General features: G+C 39.7%; 1 protein-coding gene across 1 annotated transcript in view; it reads left to right on the top strand.

Moving 5' to 3' along the window:
- Positions 1 to 13,382: 13,382 nt before the first annotated feature.
- NTRK2 (neurotrophic receptor tyrosine kinase 2) overlaps positions 13,383 to 18,778 on the top strand; it is a 209,638-nt gene continuing 204,242 nt past the window's right edge. Inside the window, exon 1 of the mRNA XM_069001029.1 lies at positions 13,383 to 13,436. The gene's annotated coding sequence lies outside the window, so the exon portion shown is untranslated. The remainder of the gene's footprint in view (positions 13,437 to 18,778) is intronic.

Raw genomic sequence — 18,778 nt, forward strand, 5'->3', positions numbered from 1 at the left:
AGAGAAGATAAGGAGGTCCTAACCATACTCAGGGGACAAGAAATTTTTTTCTTCATGTTGTGGAGAACGCTTTGCTCATGCCAGAGCTTTGTACCTAGCTTCAACTCATGCTTCTGAAGTAAATATGGTATCAGATGTGAAAGAAGACAAGAAACCAATTTATGACTGGCTTCTAGTCTGAGTACTCAATAGTATTTTTGCTGTAAAACAGGAGCCACCCTGGGTCAGCTGGAGACTGTCCAATAGTTTTAAAACTATGTGCTTAGTTCCTATTGCTTTTTAAAGCCATTACAAGAGAAGCAGGATATAAATCTATGTTTATTAAAGGCAGTATCCGTGTGTATTCAATTTCCACAGGCCTGAGGCAATGTGTTACTGCAAATATGATAAGTATGAAGTAATGATTCAGTGAAATCCTTAAAGAAGATCTTAGTTGTAAGAATTCCTTAAAGACCATTTGGCCCCAAACTTATTTAATGCATTCTTGCATGTATAATTGGAGAAGTAGGTACCTCTCTAACTTAAGAAGCAACTTAGATCTCTGTGACTGAGATGGATTCAGTCTTTTAGAAAGGGAAATACTTCTTTTTTGGCTTTATGTCCTGTAATTGCCAAAGATAAATTTTTGCTTCAGTGTTTGTAACAAGCTTTGTAGGTATTTGAGCACAACTGTCCTGTGTTTTGTTGGGGCCCTCCCCCTGCCATGGGGTCCTGGGAGAGGGGCCCTGAGGGGAGGCACGGGGTTTCCCTGCCCCTGGTCAGCCTCGTTCCCCATTGGTTGTTTTGTGTTCCCCTGTGATTGCCTCAGTTCCTCAGCAGATCCTCAGCCATGAGGCCGGAGAAATAAACATCTCTCTGAAACATCTATCAAGAATTGGTCTATATATATTTCTTTTCCATGGCCCTCATTGTTTGATACGCGTGTTACAGTATTGGCACTATAACAAATGGTGGTGAATTGCGGGCAAGACACCAATCCCTAAGGACAGAAAATTCGTGAGTAAAAACCGCTCTAGATCTCTCTCTTCTCGCCTTGGTTTGGATATTCTCTCCGGACTATGGAAGAATCGTGGGGAATGTGGGTCTCTGAGTCACAGAAAGAAATGTATCTAGAAGTTAAAGGAATCCTTGAACAGCAAAACAAGAAAGTGTTTGTTCCGGGAGATCTAGAACATTTTTTTAACTGGCTTTTCAAAAATTTCTTCTACATTTCTCGAGGCTTACTTTTTGATATTGATCCTCCTGGAACAGGTAACTGGAACTTCTGGTACAAGATCTTGGAAGAAATAATGAATCAAACAAAACATGCACCAGTGATAGAACCTCTCCGTGCATCCCTTGTAATCAGTGAAGCTCTTCAGGAACATTTGTATGGTCCCATTACCCCTAGAGCAGAGGATGGCTGTAATCCTGTGGCTGAGACCGCTCAGCAGCCATCCCAGGAGCGCGTGACTGCAGCCGTGCCAGCGGAGGTGCCTGCACTGGATGCGCCCGGCCCCCTCAGGAGCCCACGCCTTATCGCGGACTCCATCCCTGTCTCGGGGTTCCCCTGCCACGTGACCACGAGTGAGGGAGCGACGCCGCAGGCGCCGTGGTTGCTGTGGCCACGTGCAGCAGAGAGGCGGCCCCCACGAGCAGCCAGGAACCGGGGCTCGGCGTGGCAGGCCGCTCTGGGCACATGGCTCGGAGAGCCCCGTAGAGCGAGACGCGGCGATTTCCACAGCGACACGAGAAGCCGCGCAGCGCCGAGCCGAAACGAGGCCGCTCTCAAAGCAGCGTGGAGTTGGTGGAGCAGAACCCTCACAGGGCACAGGGCCGGCGGCGATGGCAACTCGGGGCCACGCAGAGCCCAGACACGCGCTGGAGCAGTGCCGCTCAGAGGGCGCGGAGCAGCTGCAACGCTGGGGCCCGGCCGAGACATCGGAGTCGGCGACCAGCAGCCACGCGGGACCAGCAGCCACGACAAACACGTCATAGGAGAAGTTGTAGCAACGAAAATCACAGGAACTGTGAAATGGTACAATGTAAAAAACAACTATGGATTTATAACACGAGATGATACAGGGGAAGATTTATTCATCCATAGAACTGCCATTAAAAGGAATAACCCTAAAAATTACCTGCAAAGTGTAGGAGATGGGGAAGTTGTACAATTTGATATAGTGCAAGGAAAGAAGGGTTTACAAGCAGGAAACGTTACTGGGCCTGGAGGAATTCCAGTCAAAGGCAGCCGTTATGCACAAAATTATAAACAATATCCATCCCAGCAACTTCCCTACCCACAGCCTACTTTCCCCTTTTACCCTGTGCCCAATATGAACCCTTTCCTAAATTTACCCCATCCCCAGTTTATTCCTAATCCATTTTTCACGCCATGGCTTCCCTATACAATTCCCTTTCCCTACAACTCCTCTCCAATGCCGAGGGGGGGATGAAAAGGGGGAGGGAAGAAATTAAACCTTCTCCTGCCTCAGTTTCCCCACAAAGCATTCTCGGAGAGTTCTGTCTCCCTTCTGTCAGCCTTAAGATGTTCCAGAGAATCTGTTTGGACATTTAAAGACTCAGGAGGGTGGTTTGTTTTGTTTTGAAACTGTCCTTGTTATCTCGTGTTTATCCAGTTGTTTTCAATGTTAAGTTTTAAATCTCTTTTTGTTAAAAATAAACGGGTGAAATGTTGGGGCACTCCCCCTGCCATGGGGTCCTGGGAGAGGGGCCCTGGAGGGGAGTCACGGGGTTTCCCTGCCCCTGCTCAGCCTCGTTCCCCATTGGTTGGTTTGTGTTCCCCCGCGCAGGGAAGGATCCTCGGGTCCCGTGATTGCCTCAGTTCCTCAGCAGATCCCGGCCATGCGGCTGGAGAAATAAACATCTCTCTGAAACATCTATCAAGAATTGGTCCATATATGTATTCCTTTTCCACAGGCCTCACTGTTTGATACGCGTGTTACAGTATTGGCACTGTAACAGTGTTTGTGTTCTATAAGCCTGTATTACTGGCAGCAGCAGACAGACCAAATAGGTCTTTAAAAATCTGAACAAAGCAGAGACATCTGTAAAGATAGCTAACATGAACTGATACATGCTTTAAATTAATAATTTTTAAAGTCACTTGGCAGTTTCAGCTATACAAAGAGAAATTCTATCAGTAATGCAGATTTTTTCTTTAGAATGGCTATGAAGTTATCAGTGCATCCATACAGCTCTATCTGTATTATTGAAGTAGTGTGGGCATATGTGGTATTGTCAAGGCTGGGTGGCACAAAATAAGTAGTACAAACACTGGGAATACGGAAGAAGTCACTGTATTCTATTCAAATCTAGTGTCGGATTAAAATAGAGAACTAAAGCTAAGGAAGCTGGTAAGCTAAGGCATACAGTAGATGTTTTTAAGTAATACTTTTGGCTCTAAAGCTATCTTTAAAATTTTTCACTTATACCCTGCCCATAGAGTCAATGCAGACCTGTGGCCATGCCTGAAGATGAACCTGCTAAGGATGTGCCTCTCTACACCTTGGTATTCAGATCCGCAGCTGGCTGGGGTCAAGCCTTGCTTCTGGAAACATTCTTGCTGCTGAAACTACAGGAGGTTAGCAATGACTGGTTCCCTTCCTTCTGCCATAATTTCTAACAGAGAAAAAAGCCTCTGTCCAGCTTAGATGCTATTGTTTGATCCTCCATGAGTGACTGTTCCATACTTGGGTCTCAGTGTTCCTTAGAAGTAAATTACAACTACACTAACTGATTTCAGGAGTTAAATCAAGGACCAAAGTGGCATTTTCTTCTTAAAAAGTAACTAAACAGGATATTCAAGCCTTATTTTTTCAGTGAAAAGTTAGAATTTTCCACCCAAGGCTCCAGTCTGAAATTCGACTGAAGTACAGTAATTCTCATCCATGCAAGCTCTATGAAATATAAAGTGGACTCAGGTTGATACTAAGTTTTTTTTAAGTATCTGTTTTATTATTAATATACTTTTAATACCATATCTCTGATTGTTTTACAGACTGACTGCAGCTTAAGTTAATGCAAAGACATTAAAAGGTTGCCTTTTAAATTTTTAATGGAAATAAAAATCTACACGGAGTATGGACTGTGTTGAGCTATTTGGATCTGACCTACAAACAAGCAAATACCATTTCACACTTTGTTTTAAATATTCTCTTGGAAGTCACAGATGCTTCTGATTTGTATTTTTGTAGCCACTGTTTCCTAGGTACTCTAAATACCAGTTACATGATCTTTTAGAGGTGTCCAAAAAGTTGAGACCAAATTTCCACCTTGGTGAAAGATACTGGGAAAATGAAAGGTGGAAATTAATTAATTTAAATTGTAGTTAATCCCCCCAACAACTACAACAACAAAAACATCAAACAAAACCAACCAACCAGACAAAACCAAACCCATCCCAAAACCACAACTCCTCCCTGCCAAAACATATCAAAAGACATTGGAGACAAATGGAAGCAGAGGAGAGAAAAATAAAGCAGCTTGAAATACTGTATTTCTTGTCTTGCAGAAAGCTGTAATGGACTTGTCAAGAAATTCTGATTGGATTATCAGCAGTTTGAGATGAGGCATTTTTGACTGGACTCATCACCTGGCTGTGACTCAAATGGAGAAGTGAAAAGCCAGTTACCTGATAGGGTGAATTTGACTTTTAGCTGGTTTATACTGTGTTAGAGTTGTGAAGTGTAGGAAAAAACAAAAAAAATGTGCTCCTCTGCTTAAAGCAAAACTTTTTATTCATTGTTTTCTTCTTTTCTTCTTCCCCCTGTTTCATTTTTAGCTGTTAAATCCCATAAGTACAGGAATTTTGTGCGGAAGAACAGTAATTTTGCTCACTCACGTGAACCACAGAGTAAAAGCCTGTTTTGAAAATGTAAACCTCTTAAAACATTGCATTTGCCATGTGTACATTATACTTTATGAAACCTTTTTTTGCTGATTTTCTTTTAAATAAGTAGCAATGATTTAAGAAAATTTTCTGCATGCTTTAAAAAAACCCACATGCAACTTCTCTTTTCTTTCTCTGAACAGTGTAGATATCTAGAGCTTTAAGAAGTTGGGATGATGTTGGTAACTTCTAATATGACCCTCCTTCCTTTTCAGATAATTCTCTTCATCCTGAACTAGTCCACACAACTACAAGTGAACTCAGGAAATACAGAGAGGTCTAACATCACAGGCTTGAAGGTCTGCAACAGCTCTCAGCTATTATCAGGATTTGAGGGAAAACTTTGACTGTCACTCTGGACCTCATAGCTCAATCTGGAGGATACCAGCTGCTGAGATTTGTGACCTGCTGGGAGAAGCTATGCCTCGAATTTCCTTTTCAAACACCAGAAACCAACATGGGGAGGACACTGCTGGTGCCCTCCAGTGTCTTGAGTGCATGTGCTGGCAGAAGAATGGGGAACTGTGCCTGCAGTTTCTGACTAAGAGATGGCCCAATGGATCTACTATTGCCCTAAATGGATGCACCACTGAGCTTGTATGTGAGTTATAGATGTTCCTAATCAGTCTAATCTAATCTGTAATGGAGAAGTATCAGATATCCTTTACTATCCCACTGAAAAAAAGCTTCATGTTTATACACCTATAATTTGTTCCTATGCACCTATGATCTGCTCCTATGATTACAGATATGAGGGTATGCCATACCTGACATGTTAACAGAATTATTGACTGGGAAAAACAGTGAGCAAAAGCTAAGTATTTTGTGCTTTGGCAATAAAATCTTGCTCTGCATTTTAGAAAAAACATGAGATATATCCAGGAAACTGAATCAACTTATTTAATGAGCTGCTTTATTAAGTCTTTACCCTAACAACAACTATAAAAATAGGTTTATTCTCTTTAGAAATTAGAATCTCTATCGAGCTCAGAGTATGGGATGACTTTGAAAAAGACAAACCAACAAAGTATGGCAGAGAAATGATACTTCTAACTACTGCAGTGAAAACATGGTTATAAACAGAAGTGAGCTTCATTTTCTCTTCTTTCTTCTTTTCAGTTTGACTGTAATGAGCCGTGTTCAGAGATCATAGGTTGTTTTACACTGCTGGTGAGTCAACCCAACAGAGAAGAGCTTCTGAGCTGGGACCTGCAGTAGCTTCCAAGTGTGAGTCATAGTCACTGGGGTGTCTATTCTCTGCATTTTCTGGGAATCACAGAGTCAAGAAGGCTTGTCACAGACATCAGCTTTACCAGGAAGTCCTGATCTAAAACAAGAAATGATAAAGATCAAGGGTTCATCAACCAACAGGAGTGCAGACAACTGCAAAAGTAACTGAGTTTGGACTGTGAATACTTGGCCGAGAAGAGACAGTAAGTATTATTCACCCATTTGCTATCACTGTTAAACAAAATGCCTAGAAATACAGAATAATGGAGTAAGTGTGAATATGTCCGCTGTGCTCAGCCTCATCCTAGGAAATAAATGAATGAACATATGTTACAGAAGAGTGGAGATATGAGAGGAGCGTAAGAACTTCCTATTTCTGTTGACGAGTTACTGGCAGCTACTACCTCTTAGCATTGTCTGGTGCAATCTGATGCAGTTTACACCTTGCCACTAGGTACCCACTCATGTAGTTTCTGTGCTTTTCATCTCTTAATACTGAATATTTGAGGGATTTTGTTGTTTTTTCACTACATCAGGAATCCCAATAGCATTCTTCCATTTTCTTTTATGATGAGAGTTTGTATCTGCGCCAAGCAATTTGTGGTATAATTTGTAGGAGTTGTATGCTGTCCAGAATGTGCTACACTAATGCCTCATCTCAAGAATGCCAGTAGTACAGTGACTTTCCTTTAATTAACTGTGATGTCAGCTTCGTGTAGGAGGCCAGCTCACAGCCTGTGAACTGAATCTCTAGGTTTCTGATCCAGGAAAGAGAAATACAGCATGCACAAGCAAGCAGTATTTGATACAGTTATAAAAATTTCCATGAGTTTGCTCTCCTAAGATAGAAACCTGATCAACACTTACAGGAACTTCTATTTTTTACTGTTACAAGGTCTGGTCTGCACAGAATAATAAGAATGCTGTGCACACAAAGCATAGGAATTTGCCATTAGAAAATTGATTTGATGAATGAAATTTAAATTGTCCCAAATTATTTCTAAGTATTGAAGGTGAATGAAGTACAGGGGTGGAGAAAAAATTTAGCAATCCATTTGGAGACGGTGTTCATTTTTCACAGTTAGATGAGTCCTATAAGAACAAGTTAAGAAAACTTAGAAATAGATACCATCATTCCCCAGAAATTTGCAGGAGAATATCACTGGTTTCACACTGGTCCCGTCTGACTAAAGCTCAATTCTGATAATTCAAAAGGTGTTGAAAAGTTGCTCACTAGTTGAAAAGGCATCATGATTCCCTCAATAACACACAATTAGGGATGTTGTTTCTGTGGCTTCATATGCTGCAAACCACACCTCTCTCTGTGGGCTTCTGAGAAGAGTAGCAGGAATGCTTTTCTTTGGAGATAGAGGCTTCATGCATGGGACAAAACGATGCTTTTAGTAAAAATTTCATATTCAAAAAGGGGTAAAATTAAAGCAAAACCTATCACCCAAACAAAAGACATCCACCAAAACAGCTCATTCAACTGAACAAAGTGACCTATTTAGTTCTTGGTTTGGTACCTGGCTCTGTACTTAGCTGTACTTTCTTGGGAAATTACTAGGTATTTCATTTGTGTGCCTTGATGATCATTCTGAATTTGGGAACTGGGACCTTTGAGCCTCTGGATTCAGCTAGGGTATGCTTATTATTCTGGCATCTCTTTCTGACAGGCCATCTCATGGGCCCACTGGTTTTGCACTGGTCACCACTACTCAGCAACATGAATAAAAGTTACACTGGTCAACCCTCAGGAGTGCCTGGAATTCAATGCCCTCCATTATGGGGCATAATCCCTACAGTATTTCTTCAGCCTCACAGAAAATATAATTAAATGGCTAAAACTTCTGCAAATTTTTTCCAATAGATGTGTCTCTTTGTGATCCTGGATCTCTCCTCGGGTATGAGGTAACACGTACAAAGGGTCTTTCAGGTGACAAAATGAATGATTTACAAAGTCTAGGATTACTCCAAGACATGTGTTTGGTATTTATATTCATCCTTCCTAGGGGTCTTTAAATCACATATAGCCAACCCCTTCTTTCAGAAATCCAGCAATGATACTTGTTCCTATTTTCAGGTACAACTTTTCTTCAGAAATTACCTCAGTTTTGAAAGAGAGGCAAAAACTCTTCTGCCAAGATTGCTTGCCTTCATATGGAATGTCTCTCAAATTACAGAATAGCCTCTTTTGCTTTATGTGCTAAGAAAAAATTTTGAAGATTGTATCAGTAGTTCCTGATGACAACGTCCATAAAAACATAGATAAGAGAGGTAGGATACAATTCCTGTAGTTTGCTATGACATTTATAAGATTGTGTAGTTTAAATATAATGCTACAGAACGTTGTTTCGTGTTCTGTTTCAACCAACTAAGACGTTTTTAGTAAGCAAAACTGGCAAGTGGAAATCTTTGCCTTGAGATGAGCTAGATTAGCACCTTTGTTTCCCCAGTTACATCTTACTGCTTTTGCTTGTTCTCAGAGGAGTTACCATGACACAAAAGTAGGGTAGCTCATTGTTGAGTCTTTTGTCTTACTGTATTTTTTGTGACAGCACAGTTTTTAGCACCATTATTGCCAGACAAAGAGATACTGACACTGTTGAGAAAGATAGTTTTGAACACTCAACACAGCCTGACTTACTCCAGTGCCCCAGGCCTCTATTAAGAACACTCCAGCATTACTCTTATGTTTACATTTGGCATACTACTCTTATTATTTGCTTTGTTTTCCTCTAATCAGGGTTCAAAATGCCATTGTATTCCCTTATTACTTTACATTTCTCAATGCTGTCGCACTCTGCATTCAAAAAGCATGAAAAACCTCAAAAGAATTGACCTCCTCAGACTGAGATTGAGCTTAAAAGTCAAATGGTCAATTAAGTGCCTGTAACAACCCATTGAGCAATTTTTCAGTTAGGTACGTCCACTTTCACGGTGTCTGAAATCATCTGGGCCAATGTACACCACATAAATAAAAAGCTAAGGGATGCTCTGCGAGATAAGATCCCCTTCTATAAAGAGAAGACACACAAGAAGTGGCACAGAAAAGGGAGTGAACTTCAACTGAGAGATGAATTGCTTCTTAATTTTTTTCCCTCACTACTCCAGAAAGACAGTATTATTTTTAAATTCAGGAAAAATTCTGAAAAATTCTTATTTAGCGTAATGGCAAACAACTTTTGACCCAACCCTGTATTTACAGAAGGATGGAAATGACTTGAAAAAGAAGTGTTAGGCCACAGGTCTGGTAATTAGAAGATCAGATATTATGATTTTGGGCATCAGTAGGGTCAAAGGTTAGAATATTAGCATGCCAGTGAAAGTCTGTTCGTTACAACAGAGTTTATAGTGCTTTATTTAGTATGATTTTAGATGTGCCAAATGTTGGTACATCCAGTAATTTTCTCATGGGAGACCATTCTACAGCCTCACAATTATCAGTCGGAGGCAAACGGTCTCTGCTCTTCCCTGCCCTTGCCAGCTGAATGCAGTTGAGCCAGCTCTGTGTTCTCTGTTCAGGTATCTTGGTAAATCCTCAAAGATGCTCTTGATTTTGTGGAGTCTCCTTGTGTTTAGGCTGAAGTAGGAGGCATTTTCAATATTTTTTTCCTTGCCTCACAACATGCTCTACTCCCCATTTTCCAAGTTCTCTAAACTGGGAATTGAACAGCTTCCTCATTTTACCTAAGTTACTAGCATGGATAATGCTTAGGATATGCAGACAAATGTGTTAACGCACATGCTAACTCCACAAAACCACAGTACCTTAGGAAGTGGAAGAAATGGCATCCATTTTAGATACGGACTGCATGCTATTTACACTTTTGTATAAGTTTTTAACCAAGACATTGGTCTTTGTATGACTCTGAATTCTCAGGAATCATTCCAGGTATTCAAGAACAGGAACTTAATTCAAAAACATTAACAGTCAGAACATATTTTCACGGCTGCTGCTTTGCTTGCAGAAGCATGTGATTTCTGTTTTGTCAGCTTTAAAGAGTTTGCATCCTTGTGCTTATGGTCTGCATTTCTAGGTCAACAGAAGCAACACACTCAGTGTATTTGTGATCTTAAATAACTTTTGCAAAATACTAGTTGGACCAGTCACTTCTGGGATTGGGCTGCCACACTAATTCTCTAAATACCATAAATATATTACATAAGCTTTTTAGACTACAAAATGCTTGCGAAGAATAATCTTAATGGTTATATATTATTGTAAACAAAACTGGTTTGTGTATATACTAATCTATTAATAACTTAATCACAAATTCATTTTGTTATACCATCACTTATCATTTGTGTTATCATTGCTTATATCTACTTCTTCTGTATCTTACATTTAAAATTAAATACAAATTCTACAAATTCAGGTACAACTGAGGAAGCAAGGCAAACTATTTCTTTTAACTTCAGGTCAAAAAACCAGGACAGCAAACATTAAGCAAGTATTAAAAGCTTTGTGCAATTTGCATATCATCTTAAGGGTGATACAAGCTTTGCCTATCATCCTACTGATGATATTCTTAGTATTTCCTTCCTTGCTTTTCAGAATAGTGACATTCTTTTCCACACATGCCTAAGTCTGCCAAGTGAAATGAGCTCCTGAAGCGAACTCTGAAGATCAGCATTTTAACAATAACAACCCGAAAAGATTTTTTCAGCTATGCCAAATCTGTTGTGTCAACTCAGCCCTGGATTTCTGTTAGTTCTTTTACCACATAGGAAGTTACACTGAAGCTGCAGTGAACTTCCACGTACCCAGATTCAACAAACCGCAGTAATTATCATCCATGTACTTCAGTCCTTTGACCCACATTCTGTGGTCAATTAATAAATTGACAATCTGTAAGGTTGCTTCACACTGGGACTGAGTAAGGATGACAAGGAGAGGGCCCTACATCAGCGGTTTCCTTTCAAAGTACACTTAAATACCATCAAATCCACAATCAATGGCAATGCACACACATGTTTAACAAAGCTTTTAACCTTTTAGCCATCAGGCCATCTGCCTTTCAAGAAATATTGTTCTTGGTTCAAACAGCAAAACATGTATCTGTCCTACATGTTCTTATGACTGGAATCCCTGGGTGGATGAAGGCCTGGAAATCTCTTCAACTACCCCACTGCCTCTCAAATAAAAGAAATAAAGTTGTAGGGACTACTATGCAAGAGTCATTCTATGAAAATAATCCAGTTGAAACACCATAAATAGTGATGGAACGAAGACTAACTGCTTCTCAGTGACCCCTCTTGAGTCCCCCAAGATCTAATGTGGGTACATATGCAACATGAAGTAGGATACGAGACCCTTTCCTTTAAAGAAATGATGGAAAAAAATATTGTGGGTTTTTTTTAACATAAGCACCTCAGCTTTCAAGCATAGTAACACAACTAGAAGTGGAAAAGCCAGGGACACCTGTCCCAGGCTTGGTGAAAGCCCTGTAGCTGCAGCAGAATCTGGACTGGAGAGCAACTTGAGATGCCAAAAGTGAAAGACAGAGCACATCCAACTGTGAGGAACTAATACCTATATTAAAGGGCAAAACCAGCACATGAATTGGATTTGGCCAGCTGTGAACCCTGACTTTAGAAAATTGTACTTTTCTACAAAATAGTGGGAAATCCCTGGCTGATATGACTGCACAAAGCTCTGATTAGGCACAGTCATGTGCAAAGAATGCTGCACAGAAGGTGTTTCATCCTGACTGTAGGAGCTAAAAGAAAATGAATTGTGGGATTTTGAACACTGGTGAGGACAGTACACGGGAAGAAAGGATTCCTGTGATAGGTAAATGAAACTAACAGGAGTGGGCTACAAGAACATGAGCTTTTAGGCTACATTTCAGAAATTTGCTTTATGAGGGCTTTGCTTCATTGATTAAAATAGGTTGAATGATTTGAGTAGTTGGGATTCAGCAAGAAAACACCAACCAATTGCTCCAAAAGCATGGGAGTCCTCAGAGGTAGCCACCTAAGGCAAAACCTGGGTTGTTACAGGTGTGTGTGTGTCTTATAGGAAGCACACACTGTTGTTGAACAGCTACATCTTTGGCAAGATAATTCCACTACATGTAGATATGGTGAAGAATCATCTGCTTGAATCAAGATGAAAACAAAATGTTACTGGCTATTAGTCAGTGAAATTAACCTTGTAGATATACAAACCGTGTTGGAATATGATACACATGAAATTGAAGGGGATTTTGCTCACTGTTTTTCTGGAGAATGTTCTTCCATGTCTCTTAATTTTATTGACAGAGATAAAAAAAGGTAAGGACTTGTAATCAAGAAATATCTTTTTGTGAGACAGAATGATCAAGTAGCCAAGGTAATTTTTTATTCAGTGGTTCTACTCCAAATATTTATAGGAACATCAACAGATTTCTCTAATCAAACAGAGAAATCCCTTTAGGGCCAGTATTAACTTAAATATATGCATCTGGAATAAAAACTTCCACATCTAGGTAGTCACCTTGCAATCAGTAGAGAAATAGGTACTTCCAGGAAATTATCCATCTGATGTGGATCAGACTTTACTGTAGGATGAGATAGTTCAGCCATTGTCCATTTCTCCTGACAAAATATAAAAGAAACATAGAGTTATGCTGTGAAATTTTACATGTAGTAAGCTAAATCCTGACACTAAAGTCTGCCTCTGTTGCTAAGGGAAAACTGTCTTCTTCAGAAGATAGTGATTCTTCAGGAGAGGTCTTCAAAAGCAGATTAAAATGGGCACAGCTGAGAAAGGCTGTGTTTGTTTGATACCAACAGGTTTAAAATTTCTGGCTTTCTTTCAGCTTCCTTTCTAGGTGTGGGACCAAATTACTAACAAAATCAGGGAATTTCTGCTGCAGAGACAAGTGTTCAGCAGTACTTGTAAGGAATAAGTTAAACCTCTGGAATGCCAACCTCATCTCTTCAGTGTGGGGAGCAATGAATCCACAGTAGGTGTTTCTTTTCCCTTTTACAGGGTGAGTTATCTCCTGTTATTTTATCTGCTTGTCTCTTCAGCTGGGATGGACTGAGTTCCGAAATAGCGAAGAGATAAAAGATCTAGAAAAAACCTGAGCACTGCTGCTGATGTGCCACAGGTGTTGTTAGTTACCTCACCCATATATTTGTATTTACCTAAAAAGTTTAGAAGAAGTCCTATGACATGTGTGGGGTGTCGTATCTGACAGTAGTGGCCCTGGAAGAAAGAGAAACCATTAGGAGGTACTTCTGATGGCAACAGGACTCATAAAGCATTGCCTATGTAAATGACAAGTAAAAGTACCAGCCCCTGAAGACAGAAGGTGTTCTTCAGGTAAGATGAGTAATAAAACTGCAAATGATGGAGGAAAAACAAGTTTAACTGCTTTATGTTGGCAACTTTGATAGAAGGTCCTTTTCTGCCCCGTAATTCTTGGATAAAATGTTCAAGTGAATATATATTTAGTGAAAGTTTAGGCATCAACATGCTGTGTTGACAAAAAAACCCTAAACAACAAAAACAACGCAGGAAGATAATAAAATCAAGTATTTTGGGGATGAATAGAATACATCAACAAGAATTTTCATACATCTAAGAAAGATAATCCATTCAAAAACTTAAAGAAAATTCCACTGAAAATAGGTATAAACTTTTGCTACATTATAATTTCAAGCTAACAGATAGCACATAAGGCCAAAGCAAAAAAATATGACCCAAACAGGATTTAACTGGTGACGACTAAGCTGTGCATGATAGATAAGTTTCAGTTAAGGTGATAAGAAATTTTCACTGACTTCAGCTTCAGGACCTAAGTTGTAAGGTGAATTCACCTTAAATGACTGTGAATACTGACAACAGTCAGTTCTGCATTGTTTCTGCTCAGAATATGCTTCATCCAACTGGTCCAGGTGCTTGGGGGAGGCAGCTGGACACTGCCTTTCCTAGACATTTGAAGAAGGTACCAAACCCACTGAGACTGATTTAAGCTAACACTTTCAAAACCCACGTTTCCAGATTTTAAACTTTTATTGCATTCCTTGTTATCAGAATGGTGACTGTCAGCTCTTTCTTTGACCCAGATGTTGCCATGACACAAGGCAATATTGTTGAACTTCAGAAAGCTGACACCATATGGTGCCTCTGTCTTAGCTGGACATGACCGCATGAAAAACCAATGTTATCTGAATCTTGTGAGAAGGATTTATAACTGATGATAGTACATCTTAAACTGTCTCCTGCTCTGTATGGTTGCTGTGGGAAACTGAGTGTAAGCACCATAGAAACCTACAGAACGTTATGTAAGAGAGTCCCTCATACCCTATGAGCAATTCTAGGTGTTGTGGAGAGGAGAAGGCTCTGTAGGAGATGACAAAAAGAGCAGAACATCTTGGTGGCCACTAAAGGCTGTAGAAGCCACAGAAAATAATCAGCAAGGGAGTGGCTTTATAAGTAGTTGAGGCAGGGGAGAGGATGTAGAGAGAGAAGGCTGGAAAAAGTATTAAAGGGATCTGCATAGCTTCCATGCTAGACCAAATCCTGAAAATAAGCTTGCACAGGAAAGCCTCCACATGATAACAGAGTGACTTTGCAGCAAACTTGTCAATATGTTCTCTTAAGTCAGGCCAGAGGGTGGCAAGGATCTGTCAGCATCAAGAGATTATTTCATAAACAGGGGATAAGATAGACATTTCCTGGGAGCAGAATACTTTATTGTACTGCAAAGAAATTGCAAGGTCTTTTATAAAAGTTCTTCTGTGTTCTTCTTGCTCAGTCTTAAAAAGAGTTAATATCATGTGAAGTCTACTGTAAAAAAGCTGTACAAGCTATGTAAAATATAACTAGACATGGGAAGAATCAAACAGGAAACAAACTGCTAACAAGTATCACATTTACATAGTACTATCTCTAGTACCAATACTCTTAACAAAGGGAAAGAAAAATTAACAATGGTCCTAATACACATGATTTTCAGTTAGACAAAGATTGGCTTTACCAAGACATTCACGGTGTATTATCCATAAGTGGAATAATTAGCTCCATTTACAGCTGCTATACCAACCATCAGGATCTCTCAGTCCTAAATCGATCAGTCAGAAGCAATTGATTTCTGACCTCCTAGGTCTGTACTAGTTTGACTGCTTATCACTGCTCATGGCTGTTATCTGTACCATTGTGACAAGAGGCAAGCTCAGACATCATCACTAGTTTTGGAACACAATTACTGTGTCCTCTGCACTAACACTGCCATGATAAGTACATCTGCATCATAAACAATCATAACTAAGTGATATCTATCTCGAGCAATAAATTACAGAGCTTTCTTTCTTCAGGTCAATGTCTTTCTTACGGCCTAGGAGGATGAGGAGTCAAAAATCATAATCACAAGCAATGCACAATGTTATGTAGTCCACGTGAATGTAAATGAGGAGAGTAGCAGTAACTCGGTAACTTGTAGTGCCAAATGAAGCTAGCTTTCGATGTTCCAATAGCTAAGTTTTCAGTTTTCAGATTGTTTTGGATCTTTTCAATTAGTGTACTGGAGACTGGGTTTTAGGGAGTCTTTTTTTGTTGGGTTGTTTTTTTTTTTTTCTTATTTTTCACTGACTACTGTAAAGGAGGATTCAGAATATCATTGGCTCCAGAATATCATGGCCAAAAAGTCCATACAGTTTGAACTTCTTTTAAATGGGGAGAAAACTGGCAAGGGCTGTCAGATTTTTATTATGTTGCCATTTTTCAGCTGTTGTATCGTTGTAATCAGAAAGACAAGCATGATTTGCACTACAAAATATATGTGTACAAACAGATGTATAGAGAGTCAGCTGGGTTATCTGAGGAAGAAATGACTTCCATGAACTGAGCAAGTCTGTGCAATTGATGCAGACTTAACCTGAACAAACACTGTTTGAAAATAACCCAGTAAAATAGAACATTAGTGCTGATCAGTTGCTTTGGGATCTCTGTTGCTGAAGCCTTACAGGTAAGCATACCATTTACATTTGCCGCCAGGCATCTAGAAAGTGGTAAGCAGATAGCTGCAGAATCAACAAGCTGCTCTGTTTGTCTGACTGCAGAGAGACTCACAAGCGTGGTGAATAAAATAGACTGATGCTGAGGTGGGAGCTCGCAGTGAAAATACGCGGGGTGGGGGGGCACACGACAAGGCAGGGACGGGGGGGAGGGGAGGCGCAATTAAGCGTGTGGCAGAGGAAGATACCTTTCCAAGTCTGTTCTAGTTCTACCACCTTCAGGATGATGTTTGCATTCACACATTACCAGAAAAGTACTTGTGAAGTCCTGTCAGGCAGAAAAAAAAGAATGCTGCCTTGGACTTCAGCAGAAAAGGGACATCCATGCTCCTTACAAGTATTACTTTTACCATCCCCTCAAAAAATACTTTTTTTTTTTTTTTTTTTTTTTTTTTTTTTAATAAATGAGAAGGGTCTTTTACTCCAGTCTGTGATGTGATTTCTTATTGATGAAAGTAGTGCTGTTCTCATAGCAAATGACCAAGTGCAACCAGAACTCTGTGATTAATATCTCGAGCCATCAGACAGACAGAGGTTATGGGATGAGAGGCTGGATAAGTGTCTTGTCCGCATTAGGTTGTGGTGAGGCCACAGCTTCAAAACCCTGTGAGGATAAGAAAAGTGGCAGTCCATGGTGTGAACAGTGTCTCTAGAAGAGGGACTGTTCTTTTCAGAAGATCTCAGGTAGACATCTCAGGCAATATCGAACTGGACCCAACCATTAAATCTTCAGACCCTCATCTAATTCCTTGTTTAATATAAACATGGTAGTTAATAAACTTTCCTCCTCATTTCCTCTTTTTTCCCTCCTTCCGAAAATAAATATCTGTGATAATTTTCTTGACCACAAGGTGGCAGGATTCAGCTTCACTTTAAAGCCAATGAGGGCTGAGCAGTAGTTCAAGGTGATAAGGTAAACATGTTTCCATTATTAGGAATGCAAAATCAGTCAGGATAAAGCAGCTAGATAAATCTGCAAATAGGTGGAACACTGGAAAGAATAAAATGTAGACTAAAACACTCAAAGAGTGCCTCGTATTTGGAGGAAATTCAGAAAAGGGTTGTATGGAAGCCAGATTTTGTCATTGAGGGAAAAGATGTGGGATCTCATGTAAGAGAGGCAGATACACCGCAGTGTAGTCAGCCCAAAAGATGCTGTTGACTTTAGTTGACAGGCTTTCTCTGAGTCATGGTACAGATATGTGTTTCTGACCACAGTTCTAGCTTGAACACAAGAACGCCTCCATGGGAAAAGTTTCATGGGAATCAGGATATTTCTCTGGAAAACAAAATGTTTCTGATAAAATCATGAGGTTCCATGAACCATCCATACTCTCCCTCTTGTAAGAGCTAAAAACTTCCAAACTGTAAGCAAAATGTAAGCAGTTTATTTCTGCACAGTTTTGGTAAGACTGGTCTTTCTGTATACACTCCTTTGGATGGGATAGGATACCATAGCACACATACAAATCATGTGGCCTTTACCTGTTCCCAGACTCTGTGGTATAATTTCTTATTTCTCCACCTAAATAACAGTACTCTCACAAGGATTCTTTGAGCTTTCAGCTCCTGCCTCTTTCCCAGAAATACAAGTTTAAATCTTTACAGATATTTACTATAATTCCTAAGCTGCAGTACATTCTCTGTGTATGGTGTATGAGTCAAAGTTTCAAAACTTTCAAAGTAATCAAACGCTCAACTTTAGGACAGTGATTTCAAATGAACACTGAGTTTTTCAGCATCTTCAGGTTTTCCTTGTAATATATTCAGATGAATGTTCTCCTATAACTTTATGTCAGTAAAAAAAAAAAGGGGCAAATAAATGTGTATTGCAAAGGAACAGAATTTATGGGAAGTCATTAATTTGCTTTCACCTACCTAAGGCAAATTGGACTCTACCAGCTCTGAAGAGGTTTACCTCACCTGCTCTGAGAAGGCTCTATTACTCAAGATTTGAGTGTTCTCTGAAGTTATCTATTTGCTGTGCTTAACTGTCCTTTTCAAAAGTTTTCATAATGTCAAACATGAATCTGCCTTGTTGGAAATCAAGTGCATCACTTTTGTCCTGTGCTTTAGACAAGGAAAAAAATATTACCTGTCCTTGATACATATTTCAGGGGTGTTATTGAACCTCCTGTCAGACTTTCATGAACTGAAGAGAGTGAGTTCTTTCAATCTTGACTCAATACATATTTTCTAGCCCTCTAATCACACTCTATAGTTTTGTCATATTTCCAACTTTTTGCTATAGTTTTACCACCTTCAGGATGATGTTTGGTCTTGTAGTACTACCAGAAAGCTATTTGTCTCTAGGGGTTTAGTTGTGGCTCTTCCTTAAGTACTGATTAATATTGTGGCTCTTCCTTAAGTACTGATTAATAGGAAGTATTTGAGTATTTTATGTTATTTTCTTCTTTCTTGAATCTATGAGGAAAAAAATGCACAGAAAACATAGAAAGAAAATTTATCTATGCAGAAATAAAGTCATGATTTACCACAGAATTTCTTTGTACAGCTACCCTTTAGTAATTCTAGAATTTAAAGACTCAAAGCAGGAGATATGCCTGTAGAAAGAGTTGCTGTTTCCCCCACTAAGCCAGCAATGGTATTTTTTGATGGAGCATTCCGTAGCTTTCACTTTGACAG

This window comes from Aphelocoma coerulescens, assembly GCF_041296385.1.
Source record: "Aphelocoma coerulescens isolate FSJ_1873_10779 chromosome Z unlocalized genomic scaffold, UR_Acoe_1.0 ChrZ, whole genome shotgun sequence".
Classification (NCBI taxonomy): Eukaryota; Metazoa; Chordata; class Aves; order Passeriformes; family Corvidae; genus Aphelocoma; species Aphelocoma coerulescens.